At 38.5% G+C, this 14,313-nt stretch overlaps 1 protein-coding gene across 4 annotated transcripts in view; it reads left to right on the forward strand.

Annotated features, from left to right (window-relative positions):
• The window catches only part of LOC131041287 (small RNA 2'-O-methyltransferase), a 62,669-nt gene that overhangs the window by 9,608 nt on the left and 38,748 nt on the right, over positions 1-14,313 (forward strand). The gene's annotated exons all lie outside the window — the stretch shown is intronic.

Consider the following 14,313-nt stretch of genomic DNA (forward strand, 5'->3'; position numbering starts at 1 on the left):
AGACAGAGCTGAGAAATCTGAAACTTAAAAATTCTTAAGAACAGATAGACAAGGATTTTATCCTGGGAAAACCCTCCACCTGAGGGTGAAAAACCCAACCACACCAAAAATGAACTTTATTAGAAGCACAAATTTGATACAATGCTCTCAAGCTTAAATAAGCAATGAACTAAACAGGATTTTTAGCACTTAACAATCATTAGAGTAAGCTGATTACAACTCAGAAAAACAGAAGGTTTTTACGACTAGCACTTAATTCTTCTGCACTAAGAAATAATCATTCTCCAACTGTACATGAATAGAAGATACTAGAAAGCTGAATAATATACTCAAATACTGAAGAAGGTCACTGAAGAAAGTAAACTGGATTGCTGAAGAATATACTAACAAGAACTCCTCAGAATTCTTCTATTATATGCATCTGTGTTATGTGTTATCAGTTATTAGTATATACTAATAACACAGATGCATACTGTCTCCTGAACTTTACGCACGAACTCCACACAATTCACAACTTGCCAAAGGAAATAAGACAAGCCTCGAAGATATGAAAGGTGAAGGAAAACGAAACGTCCATCCTTCCCGCATGATACAGCTTGTCGGCAATTACTAAAGATGCCGCTACAAAAAGAACGGCTATCAAAAGAATACAAGGGTGATGGATCACCATAACTGTCATCGGATTAAATACGAAGAGGAAGAAAAGAACTGCTGCCAGCAAGGATGCAGGTCGGTGACAGTGACAAGGAATTCGATACACAAACAGCTATAAGAAGAACACAACTAAGTCGAACAAATAACACAACCATCGCAGGTAAAAGTGAAATATCCTGTGGCTACAAACATTAATACCAAGTGGTTTTGAGCAACACAAGATCAATACTAAAAATCAATCTGTTCACAGTCTTAATGTTGGTGTTGGAAATAAGCCACACCTGGACCGACGATGGACTGGTCCAAGAGGGGCCAGTAGCTCAGTGGTAGAGCAGTCCAGCAGCGTATGGAAGGTCCTAGGTTCGAGTCCTAGCTGGTCCATGTCTCAACATGGTATTAGAGCCAGGTCCAGGCTAGGAGCCCCAAGCACACGAGAGGTGTGGCTTATGGGGGGGTGTTGGCGTTGGAAATAAGCCACACCCGGACCGACAATGGACTGGTCCAAGAGGGGCCGGTAGCTCAGTGGTAAAGCACTCCAGCAGCGTATGGAAGGTCCTAGGTTTGAGTCCTAGCTGGTCCATGTCTCTGTTGTGAAATATGGATCGAAGAATAATGACAGCGATTCTGGAAGACTGATTGCCGTGAGTTATTGATCGTCTCCATCATTGAATCCGGTTTAAATACAAGAGGAAAGGTTGCCTACGTAGGGACATGTCCATATGTGGCAGTTGCCACTTATGGACATGTCCCTACGGAGGCAACCGTTCATAACGATTAGTTTGTTTATGTTTAATTTCCAAACTGTATGCTCTGTTAATATATCACTTTCCAGATAATAATCGATTTACCATTAGTTAGATTCATGAGGGCTATATCTTAACAGTCTCAACACCTAAGGCCAGTTTTCACTTTCAAACAGGATCCCCTATCTTTAGCCAAATCTTTACTGATGAAAGGTAGGTTGAGAGTGAGATAAGTTATCTCAAGGAACAAAAATAAGCTTCCCCAATGATTTACTAATACTAGACAAACTAGAGGGATGCTCTAATGTCCCTTTTGGGGATATTACTATATTTTGCCCTTATACCACAATTTCAATTAGAATAAGAAATAAAGAACATTTATGAATACAAATTTACTGATTGAAATACCTTCTATAAGAGAAAACTTGGTCTAGGTCTTGTACACAGTATTAGTCACTGGAAATTGACATTAAATCATAAGCCATAATATTATATATCATACTAATCATTGGTAAACAACCATGGTATTCATAAACATCATTCATGTTGAAATTCAAATAAGCCATTGCCTTTTCAAAGTAGGTTCCTATAATAGTCCCATTAGGAATTTGTTGAAACGTCTACAAATTGTAGTCTCAAGGTTGGTCATCCTTGTACTCGCAAGAGCATGGAGGGTGGGCTACCCTTCCATCCCGCAGTTCACCTTGGAGGTTGGCCATCCATTCCATCTCGGGTTGGCGTACTTGATGGGACCTCAAGCTTGAGGGCACACTAAACCCATTTGCCCACAAACATGACATTTATCTTGGGGTGGCATACTTGATGGGATCTCAAGCCCAAGGGCACACTAAGCCCCTTGGCCGACGAGCATAACATTCATCTTGGGGTGGTGTAGTTGGGTCTTGTGAACTCAAAAGATTGGCTGTCCTTCCTATTTGTAATTCGTTTATCTAAAATTGGAAGGGACTATCATATGAATATTACGTTGCATGTTTATATTAGAAACCATGTTGCTGAGTTGGCTGACTCACTTGCCGTTTCTAGGTACGAAGTGTCTCGGAATCAAAAGATTGGCTGTCCTTCCTATTTGTAATTCGTTTATCTAAAATTGGAAGGGACTATCATATGAATATTATGTTGCATGTTTATATTAGAAACCATGTTGCTGAGTTGGCTGACTCACTTGCCGTTTCTAGGTACGAAGTGTCTGGGAATCAGAAACGACCTTGAAATGCCTACGGAATCGTCTAGGGTTCGGTATTTTTTGCCCTGAAATGTTTTTGGCCAACGTTGCTCGAACGCACCTGATTCTAGCATTTTAGGAACAAGTCTAGGGTGATTCCATTCGTTAGTTTAGTTTTAAAAAACATAAAAACCCTAAATCAAAACATTTAATGAATGCATTGATGATTTTCATTTTTTAATGCTACAAAGACACGAACATGGATGGGCGTGAACATGTACTATGATGGACACGAATAGGAATGAACACGAGCAAGAAGGGGTTTTTAGTCTTCGTGCAAATGTAATTGATTATTTGCAGATTAAACGTAGTGATTAGTTAAATCTGAACCGCGAATCTTTTCCAAGATTCTTCTCTCCAGATAGGGCATGTAGGTATAAACGAGCAGTCTTACATTATTGTAATTTTAAATTATATAAATTTTCTAAAACATATATTATTGTTTCTATAATTTATTAAATGAAAATAATATGACTAAATAATTCTAAATATTTAAGGATTTTGTGAAATTCATAGAATTGATAAGAAAACAGAACATTAACTTTGCATTTAAGAAAATAGAGTTGTAGCTAGAAGGCTAGAAAAATCTTTACCAACTTACGATTGATACTCTCTACATATAGCATTCAGATGACAACCATGCATAGCCCATAAGTTTCACTTCAACTTGAAGGCCACTCATCAATTATTACGAGACCTCTCCAACATGCTAAACCCTTCACAAGATGACATCTAAAAAAGACAAAAATATTAATATCAACCCATTGCAACATAATGGATCTTGTCTCAAGCATGGATGATTGAAGAATAGATTGAACATTTTATAAATAAGGATCACAAGACCCCATTATACCATACTTGTAGCAAGCCAAAATGGATAATGCAAGTAGTAGGATGCTACAAGAGCCAACATGCCCTTCCACGACCATCTCTAAGTCCTTTTCGACCCAATGATGGTCAAAACCACCTAACCATGTGAAACCTTTAGGCCCACCCCTTTGTACTAAGAGGCCTTCAATTGGGTAGTCCAACAAAATTCATGCCAAACAAGTGGTTGAACACACATACCAATCAAACAAAACTAAAATAAATATGCCAAACAAAGTATACACAATGGTTCTATCAATGTCAATCAATGTACAAGCATGGTGGAGGCCTTCGATTGGGTAGTCCAACAACATTCATGCCAAACAAGTGGTTGAACACGTATATCAATCAATAGAAACTCAAATAAAACATACTAAACAAAGTATAAATAATGGTTCTATCTATGTCAATCAATGTACAAGCATGGGATACCAATCAAATGCAAAATACCAATGGAACAAGAAAGGAAGAGGTACTAGAACAAGGATAGTAGAGTGTTAGCACAATGCCAAGTACCACATGGGATGAGATGAAAGATCCTCATTGACATTCAACTATCACATAGGATCATGCTTATGCTTGAATTTCAATGACCACATAGGATTGTCCTAAATTCTGACTTTAATCAATCACATAGGATTGTTCTAAAGTCATATGATTGTTCCACACCTTTGATGCTAGACATGCATTAATTTTTTGAGTCTATAAATGTTTTAAACCCATTTATTCTTATCTGATTTATATTCTAATACTCTTGTTCTCATCCTTGGTTACATTGGCTTTGATTAGATGAATGATTGAGAGGCTACTCACACTTGCATTCCTATATCTCATTCGTAATGTCACAAAAGTACAAAAACCACAAAAGACTAGGGAACAAAAAACTAGGTCAAAAGGCAGTCGTATCCATAAGGTAGACAATCATATTTCTTTAAGGAGACTTCTTGTACCACAATATATAAATGATTAACATGATCTAAATTTCAATTTTAAGATTTTATAAAAACTAAGGATCATGCAAAACCCAAAATCACTATTAATGAATACTTGAAAATTATTCAATTTTTGAAATGTAAAAATTTTAAGAAAATAATATTACCTTTAAGAGTCTATGAAGCACAACATCACACCTTTCATATTACATGATTTTAGGAAACTTTTTCTAGTACTATGGCCCAATTTTGTATTTTTCCAAATAGGGAACAATACAAAATAGAAATATCTATAAATTAACTATAGATTCATCAAATAAATCCTATAGAAGTATGCCATATGCAACCACCTAATGTGGGTGTGGTCAAATGAGAAAGTAAATAATTTGAGTGCATTTAATTGAAAGAGTGGGAAATACCTTGTTTTAGCAAACCCCAATATGAATATATTTCTTTTCTTGTGTATAATGCAAAACAATTCTTTTGCCAATCCACTCCAAGATCTAAGCAAGCTTTCTAATTGCACAACACCACTCCAAAGAAATCCTTCTCTAAGTAAGAACTCACACAATCATTGAGGAAGAGAGAGAGTTTACCAAATGAACAAGTGTTTTTAATTTCCTTTTGCTTTTTTTTGTTCTCCTAAATCCCCAATCCCTACGCCCTTTATGCTTTTTCTGTTCTGTTAATTTTAGCAATCAGATTAGCAGCATAGAACAGAAAATCAGAATGCAAATTAATTCATATGCATAACACACATGTACCCTGGGAAAACCTCCCTCTTGGAGGAAAAACCCAGCAACCAAAGATCTCAGATCTGATTAGATTAATGTCAGAAGATAATCAAATACAAATTCGCCCACCTAGGGCATGACAGAATTGACTTATCTGAATCACAAGTTCTGATTTGAGCTTGACTGAATCTCCAATCAGATGTAGGGCAGATCAGTCTGATATAGTTCGCACAGCAAGAGGATAGCTTCTTGGATCAGAAGTCTGCCGATTTACAAGAATGTGAATTCGCTGTCACTCAGAATGTGTTAGTTGACTCTTGGAGGATATTCGCTGACTTCAACATTGAATTCGCTGGCAGAGTGGTATTCGCTGATCAAGTGCACCTTTTTGTCTATGAAATGGATTACAATCCATTGATTATATAGGAGGTACAAGCATTATATCTTGCCTTAGTCGGCTAAGGACTTTGGCGCCAAAATATAATGCTTTTAGTTTAAGTTACATGAATAGGTCCATGCTCCCACACGTTACATTTGTGTTTGCCCTTTGAGTGTTTTATGTGCCTAGGCGGGACCAATCTTCAATGGTCACAAGTTACATTATGGGGTCAGACTCATTTATAACCACAAGTTACATAAGTTAGGACCTAACCAATAATCCTTTACAAATTACATAATAAATTATAAGGCCGAAGGCCACATCTAAAATTTACCAAGCTAGGAGCGCCCAATCAAGGGATACGACCTAGCTACATTTTCAACACTCCCTCTTAGCTAGGGAGGATCCCTTTGATTAATCAAGTTACATCGTGACCATGCTTCATGGACTCTTTCCACCATGCATTCTCATAGAAGATGAATTCAATATACATCATGTACTTCCATGATATTCATCATGCATACCTGCAGGAAATGAATACACAAATACACATCATGAACTTCTTTCATGATATCCATCATGCACATCCGCAGAGGATGAATACAGTCATGGATTCCTTCCATGAAATCCATTATGCACACCTGCAATAATTAATACTCAAAGATACATATAACCATACAACATAAATCATGCACAACCGCAGAGGATACATAAGTTTCTTCACAGAGAAGGACAACTTGTCACCTTGCACACCGCAGAGGGTGAACTCACCTTGCACTCCGCAGAGGGTGAGAAATAACCGCCACCTTGCACTCCGCAAAGGGTGGACTCACCTTGCACTCCGCAGAGGGTGAGAGAGAACTGCCACCTTGCACTCCACAGAGGGTGAGCGAGCACTGCCACCTTGCACTCTGCAAAGGGTGGTCCCACCTTGCACTCCGCAGAGGGTGGATGATACACCCAGTGTATCATGGTTAGTATCATCATAAAAACATTTTGCAATAGACAAGGAATATTAGATATATGTTATCAATTCCAAAAGGAAATAACTTTGCTATAATCAAGTAGAGATCATACATTAGACATATTCTTATTAAATCCATCATTAGAGCTGAAACACAAAGTTTAGAAAACCAGCAATAAGATTTATTGAAATAAGGTATTTTGACAGTATCATGAGACTCCCTCTAAAACCCTATCTAGATGATAAATCCACAACAAATTTCTTGACTTAAAGTTGGAACCAATTTAAAATAGAATTTATCAATTTCTATCCTTAATAAAGAGAAGGTTTGAAAGTTTGAGTAGACTTTCAAATCTAGATCCGATGGCATGAGTTGAAGTGGGCCTTCTTGGATCATGCTTGAGGACCTGAAAATTTTCCTTCTAGAACAGCTGTAAGGGTTAGTTTCCAATACATCATTACTGAAATAAAACAACAAGATCAGATGTTTTAACTTAGGGATGGATCACAAACCAATAGATCAAAAGAGGAAATCTTCACGATTGTGGGGATTTGATACTTCATTTATGTTTGCATCTTCTTGTTCGTCCTGAATTTGACAGTCCCTTGCAAAGTGGCCAAGCTTGTTGCATCGGAAGCATCGGATGTGAGATAAGTCTCTTGGTCTCTTCCTTGAATGAGGGGTAGAAGAGCTGAAATCTCTATTTCTCTTGAGATCATTCTTCTTCCAATGGTTGCCTTCCTTCTTAGCCAAGAGGACATGTTGCTCATCATAAGGGTTCTTAATTTTTCCTTTTGCAGCCAGCCAAGACTCTTCTTGAATGCAATCTCCCATTAATTGATCAAACTTAGGAAGCTCAACTCTGGCACTGATTCCCTGAACAAACGGTTCCCAAGAGGGAGGAAGACCATTTAGGGCAGTCATAGATAAGTCACTGTCTTCAACGCTCTTCCCAACGGTAGCAAGCTGATCTCTTAGCTCAGAGATTCTCGTGAAGTAAGCAGCAACAGGTTCTTCTTTCTCTAATTTGATGTAAGAGAGCTGATTCCTTAAAGCAAATATGTAGCTGGTATTGTTGACTTCGTACATCTTTTCCAATGTGGTGAACATCTCCCTAGCGGTCTTCTTCATGGAGATGGATGGCACCAAGTGATTTTTGACAGAGTCTATTATTATCCTTTGAGCTTGGAAGTCCTTCTTCTTCCAATCTTCTTTCTCACTTTCATCCTCAGGTTCTTTAGCATTCTTGCCAACATATTCAGCAAGATCATTCAATGCCATCATTATCCTGACCTTTCAAGAGGAGTAATTTGTGAAACCTTCCAACCTATCTTCAGCCCTGATATAAGAAGCCATGAGGACTAAACCTTTCAACAACAGGTTAGATATGAGCACAAATCTGATCACAACCTCTATACAAACCTAGAGCTCTGATACCATGTTAATTTTAGCAATCAGATTAGCAGCATAGAACAGAAAATCAGAATGCAAAGTAATTCATATGCATAACACACATGTACCCTGGGAAAACCTCCCTCTTGGAGGAAAAACCCAGCAACCAAAGATCTCAGATCTAATTAGATTAATGTCAGAAGATAATCAAATACAAATTCGCCCACCTAGGGCATGACAGAATTGACTTATCTGAATCACAAGTTCTGATTTGAGCTTGACTGAATCTCCAATCAGATGTAGGGCAGATCAGTCTGATATAGTTCGCACAGCAAGAGGATAGCTTCTTGGATCAGAAGTCTGCCGATTTACAAGAATGTGAATTCGCTGTCACTCGGAATGTGTTAGCTGACTCTTGGAGGATATTCGCTGACTTCAACATTGAATTCGCTGGCAGAGTGGTATTCGCTGACTTCAACATTGAATTCGCTGGCAGAGTGGTATCGGCTGATCAAGTGCACATTATTGTCTATGAAATGGATTACAATCCATTGATTATATAGGAGGTACAAGCATTATATCTTGCCTTAGTTGGCTAAGGACTTTGGCGCCAAAATATAATGCTTTTAGTTTAAGTTACATGAATAGGTCCATGCTCCCACACGTTACATTTGTGTTTGCCCTTTGAGTGTTTTATGTGCCTAGGCGGGACCAATCTTCAATGGTCACAAGTTACATAGGTTAGGACCTAACCAATAACCCTTTACAAATTACATAATAAATTTTAAGGCCGAAGGCCACATCTAAAATTTACCAAGCTAGGTCGGCCCAATCAAGGGATACGACCTAGCTACATTTTCAACACAATTCACATACAAGCAAGACATTGTAAACACGCTGTTTGTACAACTAAATATTTCATTTCAATATTCACACATAAGTTCTTTTCAAGAAAGCAATTAAATAATTGATGCATGACATATTTTCTTTTCAAACAATCTAGTGCATTCTATTTAAATAACCATTAAACTCTTTTCAACATGCAAAATACAAATGCATGAAACCTTTTCCCAAGACAGTAATAGATTCTTTTGACTTATAAATAGAGGTTTTTATGGAAACACTTAACCCAAAATTTCCAAGCAACCAAAGTTCTTACTAAACACAAACAAGTTAATTACATGCTTTATGAGTTTAACCCATAGTTCCACAAAGTTTCCTAACGGGGGGATGGGTTTTGGTGATTGGAGGACCAAGGGCCTAAATTTGGGGACGAGGCGGGGGGGGGGGGAATGATGGTGGAGCAGTGGTGGGGGATTGGTGTTGATATCAAAATAGAGGTGAATTGAAATCTTCAAGGCAAAACCTGCAATATAACATCTTTGTGATTGCCCCATGTAATAGAATGTGCCATATAGCAAACTACCAAGCAGAGTCCCCAATAGAGGTGGTGGTGTAGTGGGGGGGACATTTTGCCCAAGTCCCCAAGTCTTGGAAACATCTCCCTATAGGGGATGCGGGATTTTTAGGGGAGACACGTCCCGTGGAACACTAGTTTAACCACAACAAAACTATTCAAAATCAACATTAACTTAGATCATGGTTTCATTACATAGATTCATCTCATAACTTGTATTGATTGAAACGAGCAAATGGATGCAAACATATTCATAGAAGTCAAACAATATCCAATTCATCATCATTGGGAATGTCTATGCTCACAAACTCAACTAAAACATTATAAGCATTTGCACAATGCAAGATAGCCAAAGAACGACATAAAAATATCCAACATGATATAAGACAATAAGCAAAATAATACCGAAATGTGGCAAACATCAATCATAGATAAACAAAAAACATCACATAAAATCCAGAATCCTAAAATTGGAACTATAATCACATATCAGCATATAACAGAAATAGCGAAATTGAATCACAACTTTAGGTTTGAGGATTAGATCATAACATATGCATCCACAGTACATAATCTACAAAACTTGATGGCAATATGAAACTTAATTGATAATAAAGTATGAAGATCAAAATAAAAAACCAAGTTGCAAAATAAGGCATATATGCTTGGGGCCTTTCATTCCTCTCCCATAAAACTAGGCTTATCCTTAGAAGCCTACACAAAGGTGTTGATACAAAACCCATAGTTGTGTAACATCCTCCCAAGTAGTTTTTGTATCATCATGAAGGTTCCACTGGGCATTTATCTAATCCATGTCTCAACATTGAAGGATCAACGTTTGATTCTAAAATATACGAATAATATCCACTAGAAGTTGCCTAAGGATCAACCTTTGATGCTAAAATATACGAATAAGATCCACTAGAAGTTGCCTACCCTCTTTGACTTGCAAGGCACCCTAGGCAAGAACATGCACCTTAATTGGGAACATGTGTCACATTTGAGATATATTGGCTCAAGATAGAAACATGAAACACATCATGGATGCATGAAAGATTAGGTGGCAAGGCACAATACATGTAATGCCTTGTTCGAAGGACAAAGGCAAAACTAGGTAGAACAACCTTTATCTTTTAAAACAACAACAATGAAGATGTGACACCAACATGTCACACTTGCACTAGAACATGCACACAATTGTGATATGAATAACCTCACCATTGCATAAGCAAGGCAACACTAGCGGAAGACTTAACCATCGTGTGATAAATCCACCACGATGAAGCTACAAGAGAGATGTAATAATGCCTAAAAGACGATGGGGTACAATCCCACAACTGTGTCCTCTTTTAACACCACACAAGGATATGATAATGGAATCATCAATCTCCAACCCACATCCAAGCACACTTAACAACTCAACCATGCACTCGGAAACCAAGATAACCAAAGGGTTACCTAGGAGCTAACATTGCTTGAGTAGATGACGACAATGTCAATTTATGAGACGAGTAGGACGAAGGTGCATTCACTTCCAATCCACTCAATAGGACCTTAACCTAAGATTCAAAGGCTAACTTACACAAGATGTTGTTTAACTAGGAGGCACAAACTCTCCACTAAATGAAATGATGGCAGGTCATTTCCAAGCCTTAAGGTAAGGAGATGTCATAGCTCTTGATGTATGACACTTGTTGAGGAATTAACACCATGGAAGAACTCTTGGGGTCAATGGGGACAACTTTTGTATTCAAGGTTTCCTCGAGAAATGACCCGAAAACACCATTGATAATGAAATGACAAAACTAGATATGCTAAGGACGCTAGCAAGGAAATGGGAAACTAGAACCCAAATCGGACATTAGCGCTTGAGGGCTATAGTCCTAGTTTGGTGCTAGAGTCTTCCGCTAGTGGTGTAGTCCCTATGGAGTGCTGGTGTCTAGACTAGTGAGAACCCAAGTAGGGGTAGGTTCCCTATGACATGCCAAACAACCCAAAACAATTGAAGATGACTCTTGACAAAAACTGAACAAAGAAATGATGAAAACAACACAAGGCCAAATGAAGAATCACATCTCCTAGGCACTCAACGCCTCCAATAGGTGAAGGAGAAGGTAGGGAGGTGTACAAGGACCTCCCTAATATTCCTACATGTTTCCCTAAGCAAGAAGACACCAAGGAAAGAAGACACAACACCTTTCCATTATTATAAGGTTTCACAAGAGGCCTTGAAATTGGCTCAAAACAACTCAACTCCATAGGCATGAACTCCTAGAGTGTCAACAATCATATGTCGGGATTACAACGTCCTCAAAAATCGTAACAATATACATTAGGATTATTTTAAAGCCAAAAGAAATATTCATATGTTCATTTTATACCCAAATTGAAATGTGCCTAAGTTCATTTTACCATTTGACACTCAAGCATAAGAAAATGTCAATGGTACAATCGTGCTCAGCTCCAACATTAAGACATGTAACAATATAACTATATCACTATCATTTGTATTAACATTTACAGTCCAAAATAGAGGTGAATTGAAATCTTCAAGGCAAAATTTGTGCCATATGGAATGTGCCATATAGCAAACTACTAGGTGGTGTCCCTGATAGACATGATGGAGGTGGCAGAAGTGGTGGTGTAGTGGGGGGACGTTTCGCACAAGTCCCCAAGTCTCAGAAACGTCTCGCTATAGGGATGCTGGTTTTTTTGGGGAGACACCTCATGGAACACTGGTTTAACCACAACAAAACTATTCGAAATGAACATTGACTCAAATCTTGGTTTCATAATATAGACCTGTTGTGACCTTTTTCACACATCGCCCCATTGCAAATGGGGACCCTCTCTTTTCCTGCTTTCTAGGATTTTGTTGGTATCTTGTGACCTTTTGCTGCAGTTCAGAGCATTTCAGGCCCTAACGATTGAAAGTTAATTTTTTGCAAGTTATGTGATTCCGAAGTGTGAACGCCACCAGAGTGCTTAGAGAGGCCAAAGGGCGAAGATCGCAATTGATTTGGATGAATTTGGACAACTTTCTATTTTTAGAAAGTTTGCTTTTTTGCTTTTTCCTATTTTTTAGGAAGTTTCATTTTTGGCACTTTTAGCCCAATCCCCGGTATGGCTATTTTTAGAAAGTTTTCCCCATTTTTTAGGGATGTCTGCTTTTTGCTTTTTCCGAATGCAAACTTAGGGTTCACACTTGCACCATCGACCAACTCTGACCAGATCTCAAAAATTCCAAGTTTTGACCTAGAAAAGCTGAATCCCTAGATTTTAGGCTTTTTGCTTTTTCCGAGATGCAAACCTAGGGTTTACACTTGCGCCACTGACCTGCTTCGACCGAAACTCGAAAATTCCAAGTTTTGACCTAAAAAAGCTGAATCCCTAGATTTTAGGCTTTTTCCTAGGGTTTACACTTGTACTACTGACCTGCTTCGACTGGAACCCGAAAATTCCAAGTTTTGACCTAAAAAGCCGAATCCCTAGATTTTAGGCTTTTGCTTTTTCTGGATGCAAACCTAGGGTTTACACTTGCACCACTGACCTGCTTCGACCAGAACCCGAAAATTCCAAGTTTTGATCTAAAAAGCTGAATCCCTAGATTTTAGGCTTTTTGCTTTTTCAGATGATCCACCTAAGCACGGATTTCAAATTTCAAGTTAATTCGGTTAAATTAGATTAAACTGTGAAATTTTTGAAATTTCTTTGAAAATTCTTCTAAGTCTGGCTAACAAGGGTTTTGAAGTGTTTTTGCAGGTTCAAACCCCATCACCAAGGTTGAAGAGGCCATGAAGGAGCCATGCACGAAGTCCGCCATGCCTTAGGAGGTTGTGTGGGTGCTCTCATCAAAGTCTGCCATGCCTTAGGGAGGTCATGTGGGTGCCCTGCCTAAAGTCCGCCAAAGCTTGAGAAGGGGCCACGAAGGAGCACTCTCTAAAGTCCGCCCAAGGTTGGGAGGCTAAGGAGGAGGAGTGATCAAGGTCCGCCCAATGAGGAGAAGCACTAGAAGTCCGCCCAAGATGGAGAAGACACCAAAGTCCACTATAGTCATGTGGAAACCTTGCTTGAAGTCCACCCAAGTCTATAGAGGTCACATGGGTGCTAAGGTGAAAGTCCGCCCAAGGAGGAAGGAGACCATGAAGGCGCAGGGTTGAAGTCCGCCCCACCTCGATGGAGACCATGGAGGAGCAAGGGTTGAAGTCCGCCCAAGCAAGAAGAGGGGCCATGAAGAGGCCAAGCTAAAGTCCGCCCAAGGTTGAAAGGGCCATGAAGAGGCCAAGGTAAAGTCCGCCCAAGGTTGAAGGGGCCATGAAGAGACCACCAAAGTCCGCCAAGGTAAAGGAGGCCATGGAGGAGTCAACATCAAAGTTCGCCCCAATGCCTTAGTCAATTTTTTCACGTTAATAGAGGCCACGAAGGAGTTCTAGACAAAGTCCGCCATACCTTGGAGAGGTTGGCTAAATTCGCCAAAATTTGAAAAAGATGGAAATAAAATTAAAAAAATCAACCTACACATGGAAGGTCAAACAAAGTCAACATGATGTCACAAAATCCACAGAGATTTCAAAATTAAATCCAAAATGAAGAAATAGCTAAATAAAAAAAAATCCTCAAAATAAATCCAAAATGGAATGTTTTTTTTGAGAATATTGAGGGAATATTAAAAATTTATTGAAATATTAATTCAAAATGGAAAGTTTTTTTTGAAAGGGAATATTGGAGGATTAATGAACATCTTCAAACTTAAATCAAAATGGAAAGTTTTTTTTAGAATTAGAAGTATGAGTTGGATGATTTTAGGGGTTTTTCTTAAAACTTGTCTACAAATACTTCATTATCAAATTCATTATTACACCAAGAAGTTCAAAATTACTAAGGAGAGCTTAGTAAAGTATGTCAGTTTGAAGATCATCTGGAGGAAATTCTAGATATTGCTGGAAGTGGGATAATAGTTTGGCAGAAGGCTTACAGATTTCTGGAG

The sequence above is a fragment of the Cryptomeria japonica genome, chromosome 11, assembly GCF_030272615.1.
Source record: "Cryptomeria japonica chromosome 11, Sugi_1.0, whole genome shotgun sequence".
NCBI lineage: Eukaryota > Viridiplantae > Streptophyta > Pinopsida > Cupressales > Cupressaceae > Cryptomeria > Cryptomeria japonica.